Source organism: Lonchura striata, chromosome 2 (assembly GCF_050655825.1).
Source record: "Lonchura striata isolate lonStrDom1 chromosome 2, ASM5065582v1, whole genome shotgun sequence".
Classification (NCBI taxonomy): domain Eukaryota; kingdom Metazoa; phylum Chordata; class Aves; order Passeriformes; family Estrildidae; genus Lonchura; species Lonchura striata.
Window position 1 is genome coordinate 48,783,003 of NC_140704.1, and position 25,778 is coordinate 48,808,780.

The window sequence follows — 25,778 nt, forward strand, 5'->3', positions numbered from 1 at the left end:
AGCCTCCATCAGAATAGCATTGCCATTTTCAAGCCACATGGATAATTTCTTACCTGTGGTCTACTCTCAGCTGCCTGAACTCCACTGGGAAGACAAAAAGCAGGGAACAAATTAACTGCCAATTATTTCTGAAGCTAGCTGCAGTACTTTTATGATGAATATATTTTTTTCTTGGCCCAGAACACTTGAAATTAGCAATTTTTCCTTTTCAGTTTATGAAATAGAAAAAAAAGGCTGTAGGAAATGTTCCTTATATATTATATATATAAGGAAACTTCCTCATATATTCCAAGGATGGCTCTAAAGGAGCACACAAAACCTATAGCAAAACCTAGAGTTGAAGTCCTATTCCCTGAAACTTTATCCAACATCAACAGTATACAACAAAACACTACCAAATCTCTTTAGAAAATTATGGTATATTGATAATAGTTCTTTTTCTTTTATTTCTCATGGCTTTTTTCCCCAAGCCTTCAATACACTGAGACCATCAGCAAATTTTGAGAGAGGAGCACAAGGCAAGAACATATTACTTATTGGTCCTGTGTTTCAATAAATACATAAATTATTTCTCAAGAAGACCTCCATGTCAAATATTATTTACATCTCCAGGAGCATACCCCCCCGTTTCTTTAGTACAGTGAATGAAAGAAAAGGCAGAAGATGTAGTATGAATATTAGAAAAAGTCTAGCTTCTATGATGTTGTGAAATAAATTCCCTGGGAGAATATTACAGGTCTCTCACTGGAGCATCTAAGGTGTAGCAGGGAATGCATTAACACAGGTGCAGCAGAAAAATATCTTAATCTCATGGATGGGCCAGATGACCTAAAAAGGTTTTAACCTCTAATACATAGGATTCTGTGTTATATGGTTTTTTTCCCCAATGTTTGTCTTCTCTGCCTGATTGCAAATCCCATTCAAATGCACATTTCTTCTGCATAATGCAACCTATAAAATGGCATTCACCAATTATCTTAGCCATTTAATACCTACAGAGTCTGTTCTTTTGGAATGGTATAAGCCTATTTTTTCCCTGGATTTGTCATTAGAATGGAATTGTCACTATTCTTCTGATGACTTGCACAAAATAAGAAGATAGGACTGATTGGAGATGTGTTAATTATATTTTAACTTTGCAATGCAAGTCAGAAAATATTAATAAGACTGAAATTTCAATTATTAATTACATAATGAGTAACATAATGCAGTTTTACAGTCTAATTCAGACACATTCCTGAATAATTTAATTCTGAAAATGGTGTGACACAAAGGGCTTGGATCAGAGTGAAATCAAGCAGTAGTGGGAATGTAATAGTCTCAGGGCTAAGAAATCAAAATTATTTTCGCTCCTCCACCTACCAATTCAAATGTTCTTTCATGATAAAAATTATATTGGAAAACATAATCTCAGCATAATATCTCATCAAAGAATAGGGCACCAACCAGTTATTTCTTACATTCATATCAATGGCAAAAACCTGCATGATAAAAATGTGCTGTTCCAAGTGTTTGACTGATGATGTTTGCTTCCTGATTATTCATCATGGATTTTAGCTGCTCTGTGCTAGATCTTTTTTCACAATACCTGTTTGTGTAAGTGGTCATATTTACTATTAAGGTATACGATTGTTCACAGGGCTAGGATGTGAAATAAGCTGCGGAATACAGAAAGTCTTCAGAGATTTTTTACTGTGATGAAGCAAAAAATAGACATATTTCAAAAATATTTCTGAACAAAATTGTTTCCCATTGCTCCCTCAACCCCCCCCCCCCCCCCCCAATTCAAATGCACATATGCCTAGATTTTACTGAAAATCTGACAAAGGATTTGAAAGGAACACTCCCACGCCTGAAAAAAAATCACATGCTGGCTACTGCAGGGTGAAGGAATGTGATCTCCAGATACTGGCCCCTGTTGTCTGTCACCCTTTAATCTCTCTGTCTGCCCCCTCATCTGTCTCCTTTCACTGCCCTCTGCATCTTAAAACACCTTGCACATGAAGGGCTGAACTGCACTTCTGCAAAACCTTACAGTTTTGGCAAACTGGCATTTTCTGACAGCAGTGAGCACCCACGTAGCTTTTCGTTCCACACCCTGTCAGGGGCTGGGAGGATGGGTGGAAGGGTGTAAGGAGCCTAACCACGGAACATTTTGATAAGGCTTCTTATCAGTTTTCAGTGAGCTGCCACGTCCTTGCAAGCACATTTCAAGGCAAGGAGCTGAAAGGGTGACCCTGGTGCCAACCACACATCAGAGTATGAAACAGAAGGAAAACATGGTGACCATTATTCTTCTGTTGAAATCCATCCTGGATTCGCGCTGCCGTGAGAAGGAGTACAGATACAGGAGCCAGATGGAGCAAACGCTGGTGTCTTTCAAATGCCACTACCACAGGGAAAGGCGTGCAAGCACTCGCACACACAAATAAAGGGAGGGAGCAGCAGCCTGAAGTGAGAAGAAATAAAGTCGCTGTGGGCAGGAGGGCTGGGGAAGGGAACAGATTGCTGCTCTGCTTCTTGCACCTGAGCGCCCTGCCAAATTGTCACTCAGGCCAGAAGTGGCAGCAGAGCTGCAGCCAGTTAATCCCTGCCAAGCCTTCCCCAGCCAGCCTGAAGGGAGCCAACATGACCTCCCGCTCACCTCGTATGCCGGCCAGCTTCCAGGTAGCCAATGTCATCAGGAAAGATTGCTTCTCTGCATGTGCTTTTGTCTTTCTGGCTGAAATATGCCTCTCCGTGTGTCAGTGACGCAAGCTGAGCCATGGGGATGCAAACACTGGTACTGCAGGTTTCTCAGTTGTTGTTGCTTCTGACTGCAAAAAATAAAGCTCTCTCCTTTTAGAGGATAAAGTTTTCCAACGCTGGCGAGAAATCTTGCAATGCACACTGAATGAATACTGGAAACATGGGCGGTGTTTTTTCTTTAGCCAGAGAACTGTATTCTTTTCAGCTCCTTCCTACCTGCACACTTCCACACTGCATAAAGAAATGCTCATTCTCAAACTCTGAGAGAAAAGAAGCCATGAGTATTGGCACAAATATCCACTCCCATGGGTGTCTGCTGACAAAGCCATCTTTGTAAAGCGCATTCTGGGTGGAAGCTACAGGCGCCAACAGAATGCAATGTGGAACCATCTAGCCACACGCACCAAGTTGTCTATTATGGTTAATTTTATGGTTACGAGGTTTTTTTATTCTAATTATGCTTATTTAGGCAAAGTCGAAGTGCTCCGCTTGGGAAGCACACACTGAGGTTGAGATTGCACTGTGTGAGATGAACATATCTTACTCCCTTGTGGAACCCTACTAGATTAATGCATGATAAACAGCAACAGAAATGACTGCATAGAAAAATTGAAGATTCCTGTAATAGCGACACTGAAAGCAAGATATGCCTATGCTTATGCTTGTGGAAGATAAATTCCATTGACACAATTTACACCTCTCTTGGCTCTGCTGCTTGCATGGCCTAAAAACCCTTCTTCTGCACCTCCTTCTCTTCCCCTACATTTTGCCCTGTAACTCGATGAAAGCAGCACTTACTCAGTTGGTATTTCTTTGACACCATATGTGCAATTTGCACCAAAAAAGGTTTTGGCTAAAAACAGAGACATTTACTTCATACTTCTTTCACAGGCGGAAGCATAGATTTAGATTTCTTTAAAAAAAATAAAAATCCCTAAACTATGTATCTTCCTTTTCCCAAATGAATTTTAGAGATAATTTTTCTTTTAAATCTTTAGCTTACACTAAACTCTATCTTGTAATGCCACATATAATGGAATTCTAAAGCAAATGTTTTCTTGCTTCACACTGCCTTTAAAAAAATGATAATTTGATGCACAGAGACAAAACTGGGGTGGGGTGTAGAGAGAGAGATTGCTGGCTCAAGTTTTACAGAGTTAGAAAAATTCCAACATTGTCAAGCAAAAGAGTGAGAGAAAAGCATTAATGCCAAATGCAACGGACTGTCTTTCAGAACCATGAGCACAGCTCTGGCGACTGCAGAGCAAGCTTGCATTGTTCTGGGAAAATGCATTAGATACAAAGAAAATTTTCTCTCAACAGAGCAGCAGGCTTTCTTTCTCTTACTCTAAGCACACCTCCCCACCTCTCCATTTTAAAGGATCTTATTTTTAAATTTCATAAAACACTGGGCAATGGCAACTTTGCTTTGTCAACAGCCATGCAAGTGAAAAACTACTATAGCTGTATTATTTTGCAGCATTATACAGAAATATATTAAGAGCTATGTTATCAAGTGTTGTACAATGAACACATTTCTTCAAATCCACATAATTAATAATGGGCTTGTCTGAGTAGAAATACAGCTTTTTATTTAAAATAATACTTTGAAGATAGTTTTGGCAAAGTAAATTTATTTATGATTATTACTGTTAACCAAATCAGTATTAAGATTTTCCATGTCATTTAGGGGACCTCAGTACTGAGGTTTTGCAAGCATTTTTCCTCCATGCATCACTAGACTCAGTGCAATCTAAGCAGATACTAGGATTTCATACAACTAACCATAGAATCATTAATAGAATAGTTTGTGTTTGGAGGGACCTTAAAGGTCATTTGGTTCCCACTCCCCTGCCATGGGTAGGGACATCTTGCAGTAGATCAGGTTGCTTGAAGTTCCATTCAGCCTGACTTTGAACACTTCCAAGGATGGGGCATCCTGGTGCAATAACTACAGATACTGCCTTTGTTTACAAAGCTCAAGAAAGAGGATGCAGTGATTTTTCCAGTGACAACATGGAGTATCCACAGGGTAGGAGCAATGTTCAGATTAAGAGGGGACACAGAAAAGGCTGGATTGGCTTCAATTTATGTATAAGTACCAACTAAAAACTAAGCATTTCCCAGCAAAATTTAATTAGTTTCCATTCCAGGTGTGGCATAGCTATGCATTAACTAATTCTATGACAGAGTAATCCAAGTGAACATTCAATTTTGAAGAATTGCATATTATTTATTTTTGCAACTTAAGTGGTTGCTCAGTGTAAACAAAAAGGTGGCTCTTCATCCTCCTTTCCTGACATGCAGAAACCAATGCAGAGTTCTCTAGGAATCAGCTCACAATATCAGTTATTATGGTAATTATTCTGTAAACACATGTATATTTGTGACTTAATAAGTGATATTCATGCAGGAGACAAAGCCACACCATGATGCAAGAACATAACCTCATAGCATTGAAGACATTGAGAATCCTGTAAGGCAGTGAAACTGTTCTTAAGTGATGGGTGAGCACATGAAAGACAGGAACCTAAATTCATTGTTTGAAGGAGGAGCTAAAGTGTATTGCCTAACAGAGTGGGAGGAGTGAAGAGAAGCATTTTGTCCCTTCAGAGAAAAAGTCTTAACTTAGTTAAGATCTCATTGAGTTTAGAGTCATCTTGTATCACCATGCAAAAATACCCTTATTGCTGAAGTCTTTGTCCACACTTCAGTTAATCCAATATGGTCCTCCCTAGATAACCTACTTCTCAGAAACTCTTCCCTCAACTCCTAGTTCTCACTTTCACCCACAGACATCCTGCAAATCTAGAACTGGGCAAGAATTGGAAACTGTAGCTTGAGGGAAAACACTTATTTCCAAAAATACTGTTGTATCATTTGAAACTGCAATTCAGAAATGTAAGAGCTTGCACATAAGGGAAATGCATATAAATATATAAATATATATATATATGCTTGTGTGTTTGTAATAGTTATTCTAGAAGATAGGAAATTGAATCCTTCAAAACAGTCCTCCAAAATTCTTTGCTTCACAGTCCTCCAAGTGACCTTGGGCCTGGTAGCAAAACAGGAAGTTTTCCTGAGTAAACACTCTCTGGAAATCTGCTTAACATATATGCACTCCTTCATCAAAACTCTGACAGTTTTGAAGCAGCAAATTGTTAACAAGAACTACACCTGCAGAAAAGGAAAGCCTGCATTTCAATCCAGGACCATATTTAATTCATCAGTCCATTTATAGCCATCTCATTCTCTATTTCTTCCTCCTCCAGTGTGGTTCAGAAAATAGGATACTGACAGTCGTGTCAGCGGTGTGACTCTTATTACTTTTACTGCTGAGTAAAACAGCAGTTGTGATCCCTTCATGATCCCATCCCTAGCTCACCTTGGCCTAGTTTAGCTTGCCAGCATTAAGTCTGGTGTAAGCCCCAGCAAGGTAATTAACTTCACACTTAACTTCGCTGTATGCTTTATATCGCAGCTCTTACAGGATTATGTTCCGAAGTTGGGTGCCATATTATGTCCTTAGGTGTCCCCAGGTGAAAATTGTACAATGCAAAAAAGTGACCTTAGGACATGCAAGTCCCTGTTTTGCCTGCCACACAGCAATGCACATACAAAACTGAGCACCTGCATGGTGACACACATACCAAAGTGTGTCAAAGGCTGCTTAGAGGGAGAGAGAGATGCAGTAATCACACTGACGTATAATTAGCGAGCTTAAGGCTGTTATATATTGCATCTTTCTTTTATCTTTGACAGGCTATAAATTCATATGCTGCGGGACTAATGCTCACTTCCCAACCCACACTTCCCAGGAGACCAAGATATGCTATGAAACAACTTCCCCAAGACATATTTTTCCTCCCGCTATGTGAAATTCCATATTCTACTCCCACAAAAATACAAATCTAGTCATGTACCAGGCTGATATCTTGCAAGCCCCTGGGCTGGACCCTCTGCCCTATGTTCAGGCAGAACGGTGGTGGCCGCAGCTTCCCAGTGGGAATCAAACAGGAGCTGTCACTTCTAAAGATATTCACAAAATAAACTCATATTCAATTGCATTGAGAAATCCTCAATGAGGGAGGTATTTATTCATGACAGCAGAAACGAATGCAGGAAGCAATATCAATAATATTACATCTGTTTGCACACACTGCAGCTGTGGAAAATCCTTGAGCCCTGAGGTTTTAAGGCTAGATGGGACTACAGAAAGCCACTTGTATGACCTCCTGCATCACATTGATTTTCACCCTGTACTTCTTGAAACCAAGCCCAAAGCTCCATGGTTATAGCACAAAAATAATAAGGGTCCGTAACTTTGATGAAACTTCTTCTAAAGTATGCATTTCTTGGTAATCTGTACCCCTGAAAAATCACCCTTGGTCTTGTCTTTTTTCCTGCTTTACTTGCAACTGCATTTTTGGTGCTCCTTTTGTAGATATATGAATAGATGAAAATTTGAGTTGCACTTTTTAAACTTTCATTTAACAACAGGAACAATTTCACAGGTGCCATATAACAAAGGGAATATCACTTCCATAGTCCTGTTCATGACTCCATTTCTCAGCAGATAAAGGACTATACATATGTTTTATACATAGACTGAATATTTGGAGCAGAATTGTGTGTTGCTAGCATGTACACATTATGAGAGGTAGTGTCACAGACCACCCAAACCATTATTAAATCCAATCTTTCTGCATATGGTGTTGCACTGTGCTTCATGTGTGTTTCTTTGCTCACAGTCAGAGGCATGCATTTCACAAATTTGTTTCAGTACATATGGTGTACATGTGTCTATTCTTAACTTTGTGGTCTTTCAGCTGGCTGCATTAAAAACACAGTATCTGATTGGAACAACATGACTCAAGTATTCTAGATTTTCATATGTATGTCATATAGCTAAACCCTTCAAACACTGTGAACCTGCCTGTTACAAGTCTAGAGGTTATACCAAATTTGCCAGCTTTTGTAGGTTTTGGGTTTTAGGAAATGGAACTAATATTGAAAAAAACTTCAATCAGCTCCTACTTGCTTTATGCTGGTTATGAAAAGTTGCAATACTAGTGATTGTAAAAATTATTTGCTTTGGGACCAAGCAAAATCAAAATACTTAGAGCCTCATTTTTTATTTAAAATTATTTGAAGATGAAGCTGCCTGAATATACCCATTTTGGTTAAATTCTCTCCTGTGCTGCATTGCAGAGTTAAATGTGTTTAACAGTATAGCTGAAAAGAGACACAAGCACCACAATACACAGCATTGCCTGAGAGCTGTGCAGCCACTTATGGGACCTCAGAGCTCCAACAGCCATTTCATGACATTTAGAAAAAGCATTTTGCCACACATGCAGTGTATTGGGAATGCCAGTACACTCAGAAAGATTAGGTGGTCCTTTGTTTTTCACATCTGTACTCATGCTCCACAAACCTGACTGTCATTGAACCTCACAGGTAAAAGCTGATGAGGAAACAAAGTGCTCTTTAGGAGGTTGTCCCTTCTGCCATGGGTGAATCTGGATTAAGTGTGCACAAATACATGCTTGGAATATGTAAGGGGTGAAACTGCCTAGAGATGTTTGGGAAAAAAAATCTCCCTCATCTTTCACTGTTTAAGATGAGCTTCCTTTGCATCATCCTACTACAAATAAAACCTCCAAATTCTTTACTGCCCTTGCCCTAAAGAATTAGAAAATATTTTAATTTTTCCTTTTTCTGCCTGTATAGTCAAAAGAGTTTGCAGGCACCTGTCAGTCAAGTGGGTATTGTTCCCTGGCTATCCACTCTTTTGCTGATCTAACTATCAGTTTGACAGACAAGACAGTGTACTCTGTTTGTGGCTGTTATAAAGATTTTAAATCACTATTAAAATTCCAAAAACAAAGTTCATCTTTTTTCCCTAATGTCCCTGAGACATTTAAACAATAGCAGTGATTAATTGAAACTGAAAAATACATTGTGGTTCCTTGTAAATATAAATATTTCTTTCTTCCATTTAAAGCCATTCATTATTTTAGTGACTTTTGAATTCCTTACTGGCCTGGACTATTGTGATCAGCCTGTTGCTATTGAGAGAAGCTTTCTGTTTTTTACAGCCATTTCCTTGTGTCAAAATCAGTTCACACTGTTTGCAGCACAGACCATGTCCCTTGGCCAAGGAAAAATTCCTTTCATTCTTCAGCAGTCAGCATATCCCACAGGTCAATAGGATTTCAAATTCTGCTATATATAACTATTTAAAAATCAGTCATTATTACTACTCACTTCCTATGCATCAGAACCAGTTAGTTGCAAGTGTATGTCCTACTTGCATATGCTGACATATATATTGCCACTGGAAGGATGAATTTTTTATCCAGGGAGAAGAAAGTATGAGTTGTTCCAGCATCTATCTCCTTGTGACCTCTGATACCACTTGCCAGGTTGATGACATCTGCACATTGTTCAATGCATCTATCTCTTAGAAATAAAAATAATAAAAAAAACCCCACCTGATTATCTGTCCAAGTGAACTACAAGAAAGAAAATATTTTATAAATGTGTGTTCAAATAGTGATGGTGGTGGTGTTCTGTGATATGAATTTCAAAAGCAATGCACTTCATTCTAATAAATTAAAAAAAAAAAAAAGTAGTTTTCATGAGGCAGATTAAATTGATCAGTCAAAGACAAAAAGATTATATAAGGGTAAAAGATGTGACTCGAAAGTTATTTTCAAATGGAGATCAGATTATGCTTTTGGTTACATTCCCCAGGTGGACAAGAAGTCCAATGGCATGTGGCTGATATCAGCAACTGGCCAGGAGTGCTAGGGCAAGGGATCATCCCACTGTACTCAGCACTGCTGAGGCCACACCTCAAGTGCTGTGTTCAGTTTGAGCCCTTCCCCATATGAAAGACCTTCAGGTGCTGAACTGTGTCCAATGAAGGGTAACAAAGCTGGTTAGGGGTCTGGAGCACAAGTCTTAGGAGGAGTGATGGAAGGAGTGGTGAAGAGGAGGCTCAGGAGAACCTTATCACTCTGTACAACAACCTGAGAGTTGTAGTGAGGCAAGTGTCAGTCTCTTCTCTCAGGTAACAAGTAACAGAACAAGAGGAAATGGCTTCAAGCTGCAACAGAGGAGGTTTAGATTAGATATTAGGAAAAATTACTTCATTTAAAGGGTTATTAAGCATTGGAATGAGCTTCCTAGGAAAATGGTAGGATCACCATCAGTGGAAGTAGTCAAAAAATCTGTAGATGTAGCACTTGGGGATATAGTTTAGAGTTGAATATAAATGGTTCCATGACTCTATATAAAGAAAAGACATTTATATATCCTGGAGACTGGTAGAAAGACTGGTAGAAAAATTGTAGACTGATAGAAAATCTTCCCTCACTGTAAGTAGTGCAGTAATGTAGTGTGGAAAATTTTATCATGTGTTTGTCTTTGTGATATTGTCCCACCTCTGTAGCCAGACTTAAACTAAAGGACAGGAGTAGTTAAATTCTCTGGGGAAAAAAAAAAAAAAAAAAAAAAAAGGCAAATTAGTATAAAAATGCAAGGATAAAACACCTCAGGTGAACAGCTTCAAAGATTTATCTTCAAAGGATTTGTCTGGGACACCAGTTTGGAAATATCTGTCTACCTAGATATGAAAATTATTTTCTGTTATTAAGCACAGTATGAGAAGTTATTTAACAGTTACAGAGCCTCAAGCCAGAGAAGAGAGTAAGTTACCAACAAGAATGTCAATTGACAACAGTGTGTCATGCTGTAAGAGATGGGGAAAAGAGAGAAAAAGGAGGTTCAGCAAGGAATTCTACTAAATTTTTCCTAGAGATGGAGGTCAGCAGACAGTATGTTATATCAAACCTTTCAGGCTAAGAATAAATATATAGAAAGGATTTTATTATTATAACTTCATAATATATATGCTTCGAACTCGAGATAAATGAAAATATACTATGTTAATTCTAACAAGCCTGTTTTGTACCTAGTCTCTCTAACTGCTAACCCCACTTTGCCCAGAGAACAAGGATTTTCAGGCTCCATATGCAACTATAACTGGTGCAGGCAGACATGTTAAAGGATGGAGAACACCACCATCTGCCACACCCTCAAGAAATCCAACCTAGTGTACTTGAACTAAGAGCTTCACTAAGAGTGATGAAAAGAAATTCAAGGTTATCTCCAAAGTGCATATTCAGGAATAGTTAAAAAGGGTGTAACATGGGCAGTTTGCTTTGTGAATGTGACACCAAGACAGTATGTGTTAAGGCAGAAAGTATGTTAGACACTGCCTCTCTACATCCAGAGAGAGTTCTTTCCTGCCCACATCACAAGCCTAACTCAACGAAAAATGTGAGAAAAATGTGTGAGGTGTGAGGCCCACAACATGCTTGCAAGTTCTAATTCATGTGCATCTGTGAGGTCACTGTTTTGCAGATGTCTACAACATCTTGTAGGCATCTTCTCCTTGAATCAGATGGTCAACACAAGCAAGGCAGGCTGTGAGCCACGTGCTTTTTTTTTTTTTTTGATGCAAGTCGAATAATAAAGTCATACCTCACCCTTAAGCCTTTTCTTATTTCTTTGTGGTTAAAAGGCATTGTTGGCCTTCCTGCTTTGTGAAGATGTCATAAAGAAGCTGCACAAAACTGTTGGAATGAGGGAATCTGCCTAGAGGTAAAATTATTCCTCTTTGCGAGACTAAGGCTGTCATTAAAGCAGGAGCATAAGCCATTACAGAATGCCTGCACCTTGTAAAAGGAGAAGGTTATATGAAGTGGAGTGGGTATAAATATTTTTGCTTCTTAAAGTGAAGTAGTGGATTCAATTCTGCTTACTAATATTTGTAAGACAACCATATAAAAACTTTTCTTGCTGAGATGAATAAAGAAAACTAAATTCCTTGGAGTTTAAGTCATTCATTACCTACTGTGCCATGAGAGTGCACATCCATTAGAGGTATTAGCATGCTTTCACACCTGTTCTGCCATGGAGCTCAAGATATTCTTCAGAGGGGCTTTTACAGTTACAGAAGTAAGTCAAAAAGCTATGCAGCTCCAAACTTTCATACTGCCTTCCAAATTTTCCCATTAGAGATCAAATGAGATTAAAAAAATAAGAAAAGCTCTAAGTGTTTGCCATGTCCACTGGCTGAGCACTCCCATAAGGAGAAGAACGAGTTAATCTTTCATCAGTTTCAATAAGTGGATGGTAGCGCTGGCCACAACACCCAGATTAGAAGATACTGACTGTCAGGTTTCATTGCATTAGCCAGGCAGTCACTAATATGGAGGATGATGTTCAGGTCTTCCAGCATCTCACAAAAGCGTGTTTTGTTTACCCTGGTTTTGCCAATCACACTCATTCTGAATGAGCTATCACTCCCTTAAATCAACAAATTATATACACACCCTGAGAGATGGAAAAAAATAAATACTGGAGGGGAAGCAATAAAAAGAATATGTGAGAGGCTACTTCAGCATGGTTGTAGGAGTATAGCTAGCAGACAAAAGCTACACGTGAGGTAAGCAAATGCTGAGGGCTTGGGCCTGGAGCCAGAAAAAGCCTTGCTGGATGTATCTTTTTTCAATAATGAACTCCCACCAGAGCCTACACTTTATGAGCCTGACACATCTAAATTACGTTCAGCAACATTTAAATGCTGAAATAATAGGATAAATTCAAACCAATTAGAGAGCATATGGAATATTGCCTTCCTAATGGTATGCATAAGCATCTCCTGTCAGATTTATCAGATTAAAGACCCCAACTGCTGGCAGTGATCAGATCCACGGTGATAAATGGGCACAAGGGTATGAGCAAAGTTGCATGTGATCTTTGAGGTGGGTCAGGAGAAGGAATCTGCATTGCAGTTGGAGGCTTCTCCCTTTGTTTCAAAGAAGGAGAGAAATCACACTGAATTCTCAGCCCAATCAAAGGCCATTGTTTTGCCAGGTCAGTGCCTTGGATGAAACACATTTTTCTTTTGTCATCTGGGTATTGCTGTCCCAAGATGAATGCCCCAAAGAACACACCAATTAACCTTCAAATGACAGTGAAAGGCTTTCCTTTCATTCTTTCAGCACAAAATAGTAACAGTCCAAAAATTCTGAGCTTTAAGCAGAAACATGCTAAAACCCGAGAATGAGAAAAGGTATATAAAGCTCCTTTAAATATCATAAGGCAGAAAAATGTACCAGCAATATAATCAAATCATTAGTCTAAGGCAGACACCAAGCACAAAAACTGTTTGCCCAACTTGCTGAAGCCCGGTAAAATTGCAAGAAAATAACAAGAAACTGGAAAAAAGGGATGAGTTGCCACCTTTGCATTTGATAATGATAGATATAAAATAAATCTTGTCAGGTGTAGAAGTTCTTTGTACACTTTCCTTGATTCTCCAGGAATTTGTTGCTATTGTTTGGTGCATGTTAAGTCAACCTGAGGCTTCTAAGGCTCTTAAATGAGATTTGAGATGGTTGGTTTGGAGTTTCAGCCTGAAGGATTGCAGTAAGTCAGACAGGTCAGTCTGTAGATGCCCAGCTTGGTGTCTACAGCTGTTTTAGCCAGTTGAAAATGCCCTACACATTTACAGCTTTAAGATGCACTGTGCTAAATGAAAAGCTTCCAGGTGTTCTTTGAGTCTCCTGTTACCCATCTGCTGAGACACTCAGCAGCATACTGAGCTGCTGGCCTAGGTATGGTGTTGGCATTATCTCAGACCCAAAGCCCATCTGGTGAAAAGGAGCACCCCAGAGAAAAGGCCCTTGTTCTCTGGAAACCCTTGGCTGGAGGAATACCCCCTCATACTCCAGTAGCCCCCTGGTCATATTGGTCCAGCTCTGGGGAAGCTGAATAGCCTCCAGCAGCATGGACCGGAGAGTATTCCAAGTTAGGCATGCAGACCTGTCAAGAAACCATGCATCCTTTCCTCAACAGTGGCTTTAGCACAGCAACTGATAATAAATATTTAGGATCCTGGCACAGGATATGAAACAAGACTATTTAACTTGCCCACAGATCACTTTAAAGCCAGCCAGTACTAAGAATGCAATTTCCCACTAATCCTTGGTTTCCTTTTGTGATATACTTTTCACCTGTGTACCTTCAACTGCCTTTGTACTTCTCATGACTTTCAGAATGTTCAACCTCCAAAAGGCAATTCAGCACCAAGAATTTAAGCATATGCAGGCTGGAGACTAACAAAAGTTTTTGTCACACCATACTTGGCATCTTCTTTTTTTTTTTTCATTTTTCATTTTTTTTTTCTTTTTGTCTGGAGGCATCAGATTAAATGATCCATTCAGTTTGAATTTAAACACATTAACCTGACCAATTTTTGAAAATCTTATGAGTGGCAGGAGCCTGACTTTTCAACATCCATGATCACCATTGTTCTACAGTATTACCTGGGGTCAAAATGAAGATTTAAGAATACTTAATGAAACATATTTTTCCTGCAGCCTATATGTTTAAAAAGTGTCATTACATCTGTTTAAAGTTCTGAGAAGCAACAATACAATATGATTAAATATTGGCCCATTTCAATCCCTGACTGATACAAAATACATAATCTATTTATATATTTCATATTACTTCCTCATTTGATCAAAGAATAAGTGCACAATCATGTAACTTTCCTTCCTGTCATTCTGCCAATACCTCCCTATTTCATGCCACACACATTTGGTCCAATAGCAATTTTCTATTATCTCCAAAGCCTCACTCCCACTTATGGCAAGAGGGTCTTAAGCATAAAGTTGAGACACAAAATTTCTGCAGCAGGCAAAGCAGATAGGTTCCTAAAATACCACTAAACTGATGTCACCATACTCTGCCTTTAAATATTCTTTTTTTTCTAACATTAGAAGGTGATGATTAAATTCCCTGATGACTGGTCACAACACAATGTAATGCAAGCAATAAAGTAGTTTCTGTTCATAGCTTTAATTTCAATACCCAACAAAAAAATTCAGTGAGTCAGAAAATTTTAAGCAAAGCTTAGTCTTTTTGATCAAATTATAGTACTGCTCTCATCAAAGACTATGATGTTAGAGTGACCCATCTCTTCCTTCCTCAGGTATTCATATGAATTCAAGATTATGTTGCTTGCATTTATTTTATGCTTTGGTTGGAGGAACAGGACAGGAATTTCCAATCTCAGGATATAGCTATCAGACAAAAATGAGATAAAAAGAAAAATGTCTTTTTCAGGAAAATGAGTGGGGACAGATGAAAAATGTGTAGATTCACTTAAAAGAGCAAAATTAATAATTATCACACTATTTCCTTTAATCTCTCCATGTTGAAAAGCAAACAGAGCATGTTATTTTCACACATCAGAATTTGTTTTTACTGCAACTACCAACAACAGTTGTTGATGGAAAAGGGGGCAAAATAAGGTGACTTTAAAAGCATTCCTTCCTAAAGAACCATGCAAAAGTTATCAGGGTATAAAACTAAAATAATGGCCTGCCATAACTTTACCTCCAAATTTGGTAATAAAATTTGATGGTAGTAATACATCTGCATTCTAAAGCAGCAGAGTTCAGTCCCTTTGTTTTCACTCACTCAGAAAAAAAGAAAACAAAACCTGTATCTTAGCTGTGCTGGTACCTTCTGCCACGTTAAAGTGAAATTTCAGTAGTTCAGCATGACTGTATAGCCACATGGACAACAAAATCACTAACTTCTTTATATCTGTTGCCCAAATAGCAAGACAGTAAATTAAATTTTTATCTCTTCTTCCTTTCATTCAAATTTCATGGCCACTGTGTCACACACTCCAGTCTCTCCTCATGTTTGCATCAGCAAAAGCTACTGCCACAGAAATATGTTGCAAGCACACACCTCCTCAGACACTCTTGTTTTTCTCTGTGACACACTATTCTGCCAAAAGGCAAAAGCAAACAATAGTGTCATGCCAGCCAGCACTGAGAGCAGCTGGCATGGAGCACTGGACAGATAGCCAGGCTCAGAGAGCAGAGCAGCAGATCCAGTGTCAGCATGACTGAATTGCTGTCCCTGCCCTTAAATCGCTCTCTTTGCACTCCAACCCTGCAGGAAGTAGGATGTGTGGAACCCATAGATGAACATGCTTTTTCAGCACCTTATATCAGCATGCCAGGAGCCACTGTGAGAAGTGGAGCAGCAAGTATAAATAAAGGAAGTTGCAGAATTGCTAGTGGGAAAAAAAGCAGTCCCCAAAGTCAGAGGTTTGATCCCAAAAAATGCAGCTGTGTATTTACTTTTGCATTTCCCTACTTTCTGAGCACTCGTTAAGAGTGAGTCTCTGGTGGGAGAGGTGACAACAGGGTGGCCAGGGTGTCACACAGCCTGCTGGATGTCTGCTCGTCCAAACCTCTGGAAGCAGGGACTGTGCAGTGCAAGCATATACACAGAGGCACAGTTATCTACGCGGAATTTGGGCCGACCATGCTTGATATTTGCTATGTGGTCAGCAGAGCTGAGGCATACATCTTGAAGAAAATATGCAGAAGATCCTTTGAGAAAGCAGTGGCCCAATGAATAAAGGAGATTTAATCATCCAGCTGCTTCCAGTTTCACTCTTCTCACTTTTAACTGGCTGCTACACAGCACCCCAAGGCAGTCCTCTCCCCTGCCATTGCAGCACCTGAGATCCACACTTGCCAGGGAAAGGGGATTCTAGGTATTTGACCCCTCCTAACACAGGAAGGAGCTGGGCCACTGTGCCTGCTCCACCTCCATCCCTGTGGGGGCAGGGACAGCATTTGCACCATTTCGCAAAACTGTCACACCATGTTGTTACATTACAATGTGCAACCATCAAACAGTTTGTTCAATTCCTTCTTGATTAAATCAGCTTCATTAAACCTAAGTAATGTCTCTGTTTGGTTTTAACAGCAACTATATTTCCATTCTAAGTGTCTTTCCGAATATCTTCTTCCCCTTTTAGACCTCTCTGTGACCTCAGAGTGTATTCATTCCCATTCCATTTTTTATTTCCTTTCTCAGTCTTTTTCTTTCCATGCAGGCAGCTTCCTCCCTATGAACTTTGTTGAAGCATCTCTCTGGTTCCTGCCTTTCAGTATCTCCAGGGGTCTGATTGTGCATGCAGCCCTTGAAGCTGAATCAAACAGGCACCTTTGTCCTGAGATGATGGAAAGTTAGCTGCTTTGATTCCTGTTGCTATTGCATGTAGCAGATAAAAGTGGCAATGCTTAGACAAATCAGGCATTTTCCTGGTGATTGTATAACTCTGCTCAGGTTCCACTTTTACACAAACATGATCTTTCTGCACACATTACCTACATCACCTAATTATCATTCGTTCAATACATTAATTTGCATTTAGCATACAGTGTGCATGCTAACGGGCTACAGTGCAAATGAGAGGGAAGGGAAATGTCAAAAGAAAAATCTACAGGTACCTGAAATATGCAGAAGCCAGAGTAGATGCAGCTTCATCTCTCCTCACCAAATCGACAGGCTGAGCACAAAGGTGTACTGGCAGCAATACCTGCCTAATTGCCCCTCAGGGATTACTGCATCCTCTCCATGCACCTTGCTCCTGTAACCTGGGCAAGATACCCCATATGAGAAATGGCTGCTTTTAAATACCTGGAGACTTTAGTAATGAAACATATTTTCAGTGAAAAGACCGCTGCCAGAACAGGAAAGAATATTGGAGTAAATGATAAAGACATGGTGGAATACAGCGTGCTGGTTATGCAGGTATGCAGAGACTGAAGCAGGGGAGCTCTGCCCTCCTTTTCACTCATCAGCACATCTTTCCTTTCCATCTCTCTTAGCAAATGTCCTTGAATTCTTCTTACAGGTACGTTAGTACCATGGGAGAACAAGGAAGTTTACTTTAAAGCTGTTTTTAAAGCTTTTATTTTAATGATACCTTGAGCCAACAGGGGTCTGCTTTCTGTTTTGGTTGCATGTATAATCTGAAGGGATTAATGTGGTGCTGATTGCTAGGCTAAACTGGTTCAAAAAATGTTAAAGCATAATGTACCCTCTCTAATGTTTAATAATAGCTGTAGTCGTTGGTACTCCTGTCATTTTAGACTCTTTATTCGTTTTGGTAGCAATATAATCATCCAGTGTTATAATTGCTCCTATGTTACCTTAGATGACTTCTGGAAAAGCAGGAGCTTTTATATGTTGTCAGTCTCCAAAGTGAGGAACTGGAAAGACTTAAAGCAAATTTTGACCAGAGCTGAGAGGGCTGCTACTCTGTACAGTTTTCTTACACTAGAATAATTTTGTTGCAAAAATTGAGGGTTTTATTTGTAGGTGAAATGATGAAAATCACTTTGTTTGGTGAACTGTTATTAGAGAAGCTGCAGAGAAAGCAGAGAGAAGATTTTTTTTTCACAAAGCAGATCATTCCATGGGTTGGCTTACAGCACATCTCCTCAAGACTATATTAGCAAAGAGACGGGGAGAGCAATCTGGCAGGGGCCAAGGGGAAAAGTCTATCAACCAGTGAGTGAGTGGGTGGGAACTCCTTAAACTCAAATTGCACTTGATCAAAAAATATCTTGCAGTTACCCCAGAGATGAGTATAACTGATACAGCTGAGAAGCTAGGAAGCACAAGTCGAAATGAGGGGGAATCTAAACTTTTTTTTTTTAATCATGCCTGATCAAATAGCTTTAATCATTATGTTTCAGCCTGACACGATAGCAAAGAGAAAATGTGAAGAGCAAGTATTTACCATTGAAAAGTCAATTCCTCTGTCACTAGCTCTGGCAATAGTATCACTATAATTATGAGTTTAATATCTGAAATTCGTTGATTTCATATTTGCATGCATGTATGCTAACTAAAATTAATTAATTTTAATTGCATACACCAATTACAACATCAGGCTCATTTTCCAACATATTATTCCTTGCTGATTACATATCCTCTAAGATTGCTTTAATTTTTCATTTTGTGCTTTAAAGTCAAAGAATAATATGTATTTCTAATTAAGCTCACTTACATATCTCACTGCTGATTAAATCACTATTTAATATTTTATAACACAAGCCACCTTTAATTTCCCCCACAGAGAGCAAAAGCCTTGCAAACACTTTTTCTTTCTCTCTCTGTCTCACCGACCTTGCCAGTGGTGTGTCGCTACGGGCAGATTTCCTCCATCTTCACAGCAGAATGCCAATGAACCACCTTGTTGACAGACATTCATCCTTGGGGGGGGAGGCAAACACCTTTCTGACCACAGGACCTGCCTGGAAGAGATCAGCAGCCTGCCGCCATCACTGGCAGAAAAGAAACAGACACCCAGGAGAGATTTTTAGCAGCATCTTAGGGGACTGCAGGTCTTGCTGAAAATCTCTGGAGCTGACACATTTCAAACCTTTTAGAGGAACCTGGAAATCCCCTGTTGGAGCCTACCAAAGGCTGAATGTTGAAAAATGAAGAGGAAAAGGGGATTCTTTTTTCTTTCCCAACCCGCACTGCAGAATGAATTTTGCCAATCAGTCCCAAGCCATGACTGTGTTAAATCCAAAGTCTTAACAGAAACTGGCAGAAAATATTAAGAAGTCTAAAAGTTGCTTCTATACACCCATGGGTATTATGCAATTTGGTCTGTACTATCTACACAGTCTCATTTTTACCAATCATTCTTGGAGTAGCAGAGAAGAAGAAGCTAAATGAGATGAAATCCTTAACAAATTTGACTTCATAGCAACCAAAAGAAGAAATTAACTCAAGCTTGACCCAAGCTTCACTGAAATTAATGGGAAACTGCTGATCATGTTGTTAGAAGTATGATTAATTCCATGCAAAATGGATACAGGTATTTATGTCAGCAGCATAGATTTAGGAAGACCAGTGCTGACTTGGGCTCTGAATGAAAACAGAAAATTCCCAGTATCTGTGTTTTTATGCATGGCACTTCCCTGCTGCTGCCCACTCCTAAGTTATTAAAAAATGGCAACCCTTACCTGAAATACTTACTAAACTATATCTTTGCAGCAGTTAACTCTTTGTTAGCATCTAATCCTTTGGCTAGAGATTCATTGGCCCAGACTCATCACACCTTGCCACTGGCATGTCAGCAAAGCCATGTCTCCTTCCCATGGGGAGGGAGAAGGAGATCAGAGTCTTCAGAGCATGGCTGACCCTCTACAAACTCTGTGTTCTGCTCCCCACTGACTACCACAGCTTTAGCTGATTCTCTACCATCTAAAACTAGTTAAGTATGTCATCATGATAATGTCAGCTCAGCAAAGAAAGACAAATCAGGATGGGATGCTGCAAATAAGAAAGTTTTTCTTGAAACTACTGAATGAACATGGAGAAAAATCACAACCAGAATACTTAGCACACTAAGTTTCTTACTGAAAAACTAAAAAGTAGATAGTGGTGCAAATACTTTGCAGTAAATCAAAGGAAAAATACACTGTCTAAATCCTTAAAATATTATGTTCAGGGGAAAAGAGAAGAGGAAGAAAATTTTGGACAGAAATAGGAGAGGGAAACTTCTCACCACAAAAAAAACAGGAGAAAAAAACATTTATTTTTTAAAACATCCCTGTGTCTCATCTCTCAAAAGTAAAGAAGTCATTTCTATCCACTTTTCTTCTCAGAACTGGCTGATTATTCAGGCTACATTCAAGACATACATAAATGCTGCTACTGTGTCCAATAGGATAGCGCAATTCTTCCAAGGAAAAAATGCTCTCTCTCTAAACTAAGACTGATGAGCCAGCAGACTTTCACAAATAAATAGTAAATAAAAGAGATCTGGTGTGTGAAGCTGTATTATGGGAAATCAGCTGAAGTCTCTACTGCAAGTCTTTCTAAGTTAATTTGTTGTCATCTAAAAATAGTGAAATTGAATCAGAAAGGAGCCTAAATTCAGACATTAGTTGGCCTGTCATACTTCGTCACCTGTGAAATGGGGATCATACTCCTTTACTTCCTTCAGACTAAAATCATATATATTAAATATATGTGTCATCTCAAGTAACATAGTAGAGGAGACAACATTGCATTTAAAGTAGAGAGAAATAATAAAACAAATCATTCAGATTTCCTTAGGATTAATTTCCTTCTAGATATTAAGTCAGGGGATAGATAGATGGATTGATAGACTGTTAGATATTATATTTATATATTTATCTTTACATGCTAGAGTCAATACAATCTGTATGTTTTGGCATACCATTTTTTTAAGTGCATGATTAAAATGTGAGCCTTTTTGTTTTGATTTACTATTCATTACACCTTGTATGTTGTCTAGGCCCGTGTACTATCTCAGAAGACAGTGTTAAATAGGATGAGCTTAATCTTTCTTTAGGTTAAAGTAAGCCACTACACACAGCTAGCTGACCAGACTGCTTATGTTGGCAGTGGGAAGTGGTGCTCAAGAGGACAATTTATCTTCTCTATCTTTGACAAACATCTACAAATGCCCATTGAGAGGTCTCCTCCATGGACTACAGTAGGCCCAGATTTTTTGACTAAACACCTAAAGTTTCAATGCTAAAGTTAAGCAAAATTAATCCCATGCTCCTGGGAAAAGAAAATGAGCAGGTTATCCAGAGTGCAATCTTGAGGAGACAAGAGAGGAACACTTCATGGATGAGACAGCAACCATTCAGAATACAGAGACATCTTAAGGTGCTGATGACTGAGCATTTCCATTCACTGAGATCGATGACAATGCCCATGGCTGAAATTTTTTAATCTTAAAAAAAAAATTATTCCCAATGAACTGAAAAGAGACCCTTACAAATGACCCATCATAATTTATAGCAGGGAACAGTAAAAGGCAGAAGCTGGCTTCTGCTGTTTATATTTCTGTTTCATGCATATAATCAGTATTAGAGCTGGGAGCTTCGTAGCTGATCCTGTGATTATATCCCATATGCAAGGAAGGCTCACAGCAACAAAAGCACTGTTAATAACCAATATTGATTCACCTTTTCCTAATGTATGGACAAAAATGTCATCAACAAGCTGGTCAACAGCCTGAAGCAATGAGCCCTATAATAGCCTACTAAGCAAAGAGTAACACAGAGTTAATTTATTTTTTCCAACATCACATCAATTGCATCCATTGAGAGCAACAGATTTACAGGACAGCTTCTTTTGTGGGTGTCACACACGTGTTGTGCCCCAATATTGTGCTGGCTTTAGAAGTCACTGACCTGGCTTAAACTGATTCTCCACCTCCACCCATCTTTGTTGTTCTGTTCTCTGTTCAATCACAAGAGCTAGCATTTCAATTTTATTCCTTCTCTTTTACAAGGCTATTAAAAGCAGTATATCACAGCAATTATGAAAGGATTTTTTGGTTTTGCTGCATCAAGGATGATACAAATGTAGAAAAGTATTTTGAGATAGAAACAATTCACCTAAGAGCCTTTCCCACCATGTTTATTTCTCTCATTAAAATAAGTGATCATCCAGGGAGTGAACAAGAGCTACCCACAAAAGCCTATAGATCTCTCTTAGGTGAAAACTTTACTAACAGCAGCTAGATAACACTTGTAAATTAAATGGTGCATAAAGGCAAAGCAAGCAGAAAATATGAAAATACTGTAATAACTCATTTCCAAAACTACATTCAACTTAATAATATGGCATAAGTCTAGTCCTATGAACCTTCCAATGTAATTGCTATTTGTTTAATCTACTAAAGAATCCAAATCTACTATAATAGGAGGTAGAAGAGTTTTGGAGAAGAGGTGAAATGTTTTTTTCTTTTCTTCATAATTTTAATCCCATTATAGGTTTTCACTTCTATACAATATTAATTACCACAGTTTCCAAGCTTGTGAGCATCACAATAATGTTTTTATGATTAAATGTTTTTTGACTTTTCCTAGTGAGGAACTTATGCTCTGTTGAAGCCGGGAAATTTGAATTGAGAGCAAGCATCCAAATATTAACCCATGGTAAATTACAGAATTTTAGTTAATCCCCATGAGAATACTCAAGGGCTTTGATGTAGCTTGGATCTAAAGGGAAATAAAGCTTGTGTTTTGAGCCCTTCCTATTCATCTTAAATAAAAAGCTGGTTTTTAGAGCTGGATTTTTCTCCATAAAACTTCAGGCATCAGTGAAGGTGACAGAGATGTCCATTTCATGGAATATGCATGGCTGTATAAATAATAAATATAAGCTCAGCAGCATGGCATATATGAATCATATACACAAAGAAGTCTCACTAGTAAGCTAAAAATTATATTTTGCAACAATTCTGAACAGAAATTGATGAAAGGATCATTTAATTCAAATTTCCCAGGTACACGAGGCCAAAAACACACAAATCAAGAAACTTTAAAATGACCTCACTCTCATAGAATCCTAGAATCATTTAGTTTGGAAAAGAACTTTAAGGTCATTGAATCCAGTCATAAACCCAGCACTGCCAGACCTAAACCATGTCCCCAAGTGCCAAACCTACATATCTTTTTAATACCTCCAGGGACTACGATTCCATCACTTCCTGAGGAGCCTCTTCCAATGTTTGACAATCCCTTACATAAAGAAATTTTTCCTTACAACCAATCTAAACCTCCCCTGGTGCAACTTTCCCCTGGCCAAAAGGTTGTTTCCTCTTGTCCTGTCACTTGTTACTGGAGAGGAGAGACCAACTCCCACCTGGCTACAGCCTCCTTCCATAAAGGAAATTGCAGGTATCTGGGCCCCCTTTTCTCCAGAGTGCACAAAGCCAGCTCCTGCAGCCACTCCTTATCAGACTTGTGCTCTGGACCCTTCATCCTCTTTGTTGTCCTTCTTTGGATACACTCCACTGCTTGGGAATCCAAAGAATTATTCTAAGAAAAGTAGTCCTGTAAAAATGGCAGGATGGAGTTCAGAGAAATGTCTTTGAAATTTCCAATCAAATCTGTTTTAGAGACAAGCAATTTGCTTCCCAGTTTCTCTCCCAGTAGCAATTCTAAAAAATTACTATGCATTTGAAGTCAGTCTGGATCTTCCCTCTCTGCTACATGACCATCAGTAAATAATGTATGTGCAGAACTAATTAGATCTGTAATCACATCTCAGTAATTCCACTTCCATCTATGTATATATTGAACTAGCACAACATTGCTGGGTCAGATACAGTCTCTTGAGGCTATCTGATGTATTCTTTAATTAAAACTCAGAAAGCACTTCTAATGATATACACAGAAAGGAGCAGAATCAAGATCTCTTCATGGAGTTGTGCCACTTCTGGAGGATGAACATGAGTAAAACAAGCACTAGAGACGTATTTTTGCCACAGAAGTCAACAGATAAAACTCTGAACACATATGGAACAGACCTGATAAGTTAAAAGGTGACACTTTAGTATTGTCACTTTTCAGAATGGAATTGAACTTTCAGAGTGCATCCCCTAAGCTGTTTTCAAGAAATATTCTGGAGTGGCTAACAAAGTAATTTTGTATTAGAAATGTCCAGCAAGTGCTGTAGGATAGCCAGAATTACTTACATGGTTTTGAAAGTATTCTTTTTATATTGTTTACCACTTAAATAAGAACAAGAGAAAAGGAATTCATTAGATTTTATACTATAGTAAATGTATGGAGTCAGTCTCTTCTTTTCCAGGCTTGTTAAATTTTTTTAACAATTACCAAACAGGTCAAACAAAAATGTCATCTACAAAGCTATGTGCTCTAGTAGAACCCACAGAAATGCCAATTAAGTGTAAAAGATCCTCAGAACTACCTGAAAATTGTGGGATCCAAGGACATATAGTTGCCTATTCCTTTTTTCTATTCTTATACTTTCTATCAGTGCGATATTAAAAAGCATCTTGTTTTGTTCCTTTCTGTTATGATAGAGGTGTCTGTGTTAAAATAAAAATTCAGAAGCATGTTTTGATTTCAACCAAAACTATGACATGAGACTAGCCATACTCAGATGAAAAGTTCTATCTTAATCATTCTCTGATATTGGACAGTAGTGCATGAACAGGTAAAAATATAGAAAGCAATACAATTATGGAATGATATTTTCCTAGCATAATCACAAAACAATAATTGTCTTTAGCATCTTAAGCTCTGGAGATGGGATCTGAAAGCAACATAACCTAACACAGTAATATTAGTAGAGAATTGAATAAGTCAGTTGACTTTGTGGTTTTTTTAATCTGGAAAATTCAGAGACTGCAAAGATCTCAGGCATATTCCAAAATATGCCAAAAAGCTCCCTTCCCTTGGCAAAACAAAAAAGATCTTCCCTTTGCCACCCTGTTTTCCTTCCAGACATACTCAGATTTTTTGTTAACAGGTACCAGTAAGACTACTTACTTAGAAACAAGGCTTAGTTCGCTCTCTCACAAAAAAAAAAAAAAAAAAAAAAAGAAAAATAAAAAAAAAAGAAAAATATATATAACTACCACAGCAGTTATTGAACTGAAGCTTTAGTGAAAATTCCCTGAGGAGACATTGCAAAGATCAAAGGCAAGTAAGCCTTATATTTAGTGATGGACAGTTTGATTAACTGAGTCCTCACATGGCACTACTTTTCATTATTTTAAGAGAGGACTATTTCAACACTGCACTCAAATGCCACTGTCATTTCTTTGCCAGGAATACCTTTGGCCAGCATTTTTCATCCTGAGTTCCAGTGCATTACTATTTAACACATAACCTCTCATTAAATTGCCATAAACAAGTACATTTGGGTTCCTGGTTAACCACCATCTTAACTGTTTTCAGTGTTTGGGTTACACAGTTTAGATAGAGGGGTTACTTGAATCCCTTTTTTCCTCTTTGGATTGAGACCATCACAATTAAGAGAGCTCACCAACTCCAGTATAAGTGATCTGCGCCTGAGACTCTCAAAAGCAATTGTAAAAATACATACATAGTTACCACTGAAAAAAGGAAGAGATTTACTTAAATGGAGATTTGCAAAACATCATCCTTTTCAACACAGAACAGAGATTGTGGTTACAAAGGGTTGTTATTGGATTTTTGGAAAAGACCTATTAAATCTGAATACCTTTGACCTGTTGCAGTAAGAGTTAACCCATTGAACTACCTAAAAGTGTCAATGTGTAACAC

The 25,778-nt window shown here is 38.6% G+C and overlaps 1 long non-coding RNA gene across 1 annotated transcript; it reads left to right on the forward strand.

The window, feature by feature from the left end:
- The first annotated feature begins 1,774 nt into the window (after window positions 1–1,774).
- Window positions 1,775–20,495, forward strand: LOC146768226 (uncharacterized). Its single transcript, XR_014953305.1, has 2 exons — window positions 1,775–17,566; window positions 18,855–20,495. It is a non-coding gene; the product is annotated as an uncharacterized LOC146768226 (long non-coding RNA).
- Window positions 20,496–25,778: the final 5,283 nt, after the last annotated feature.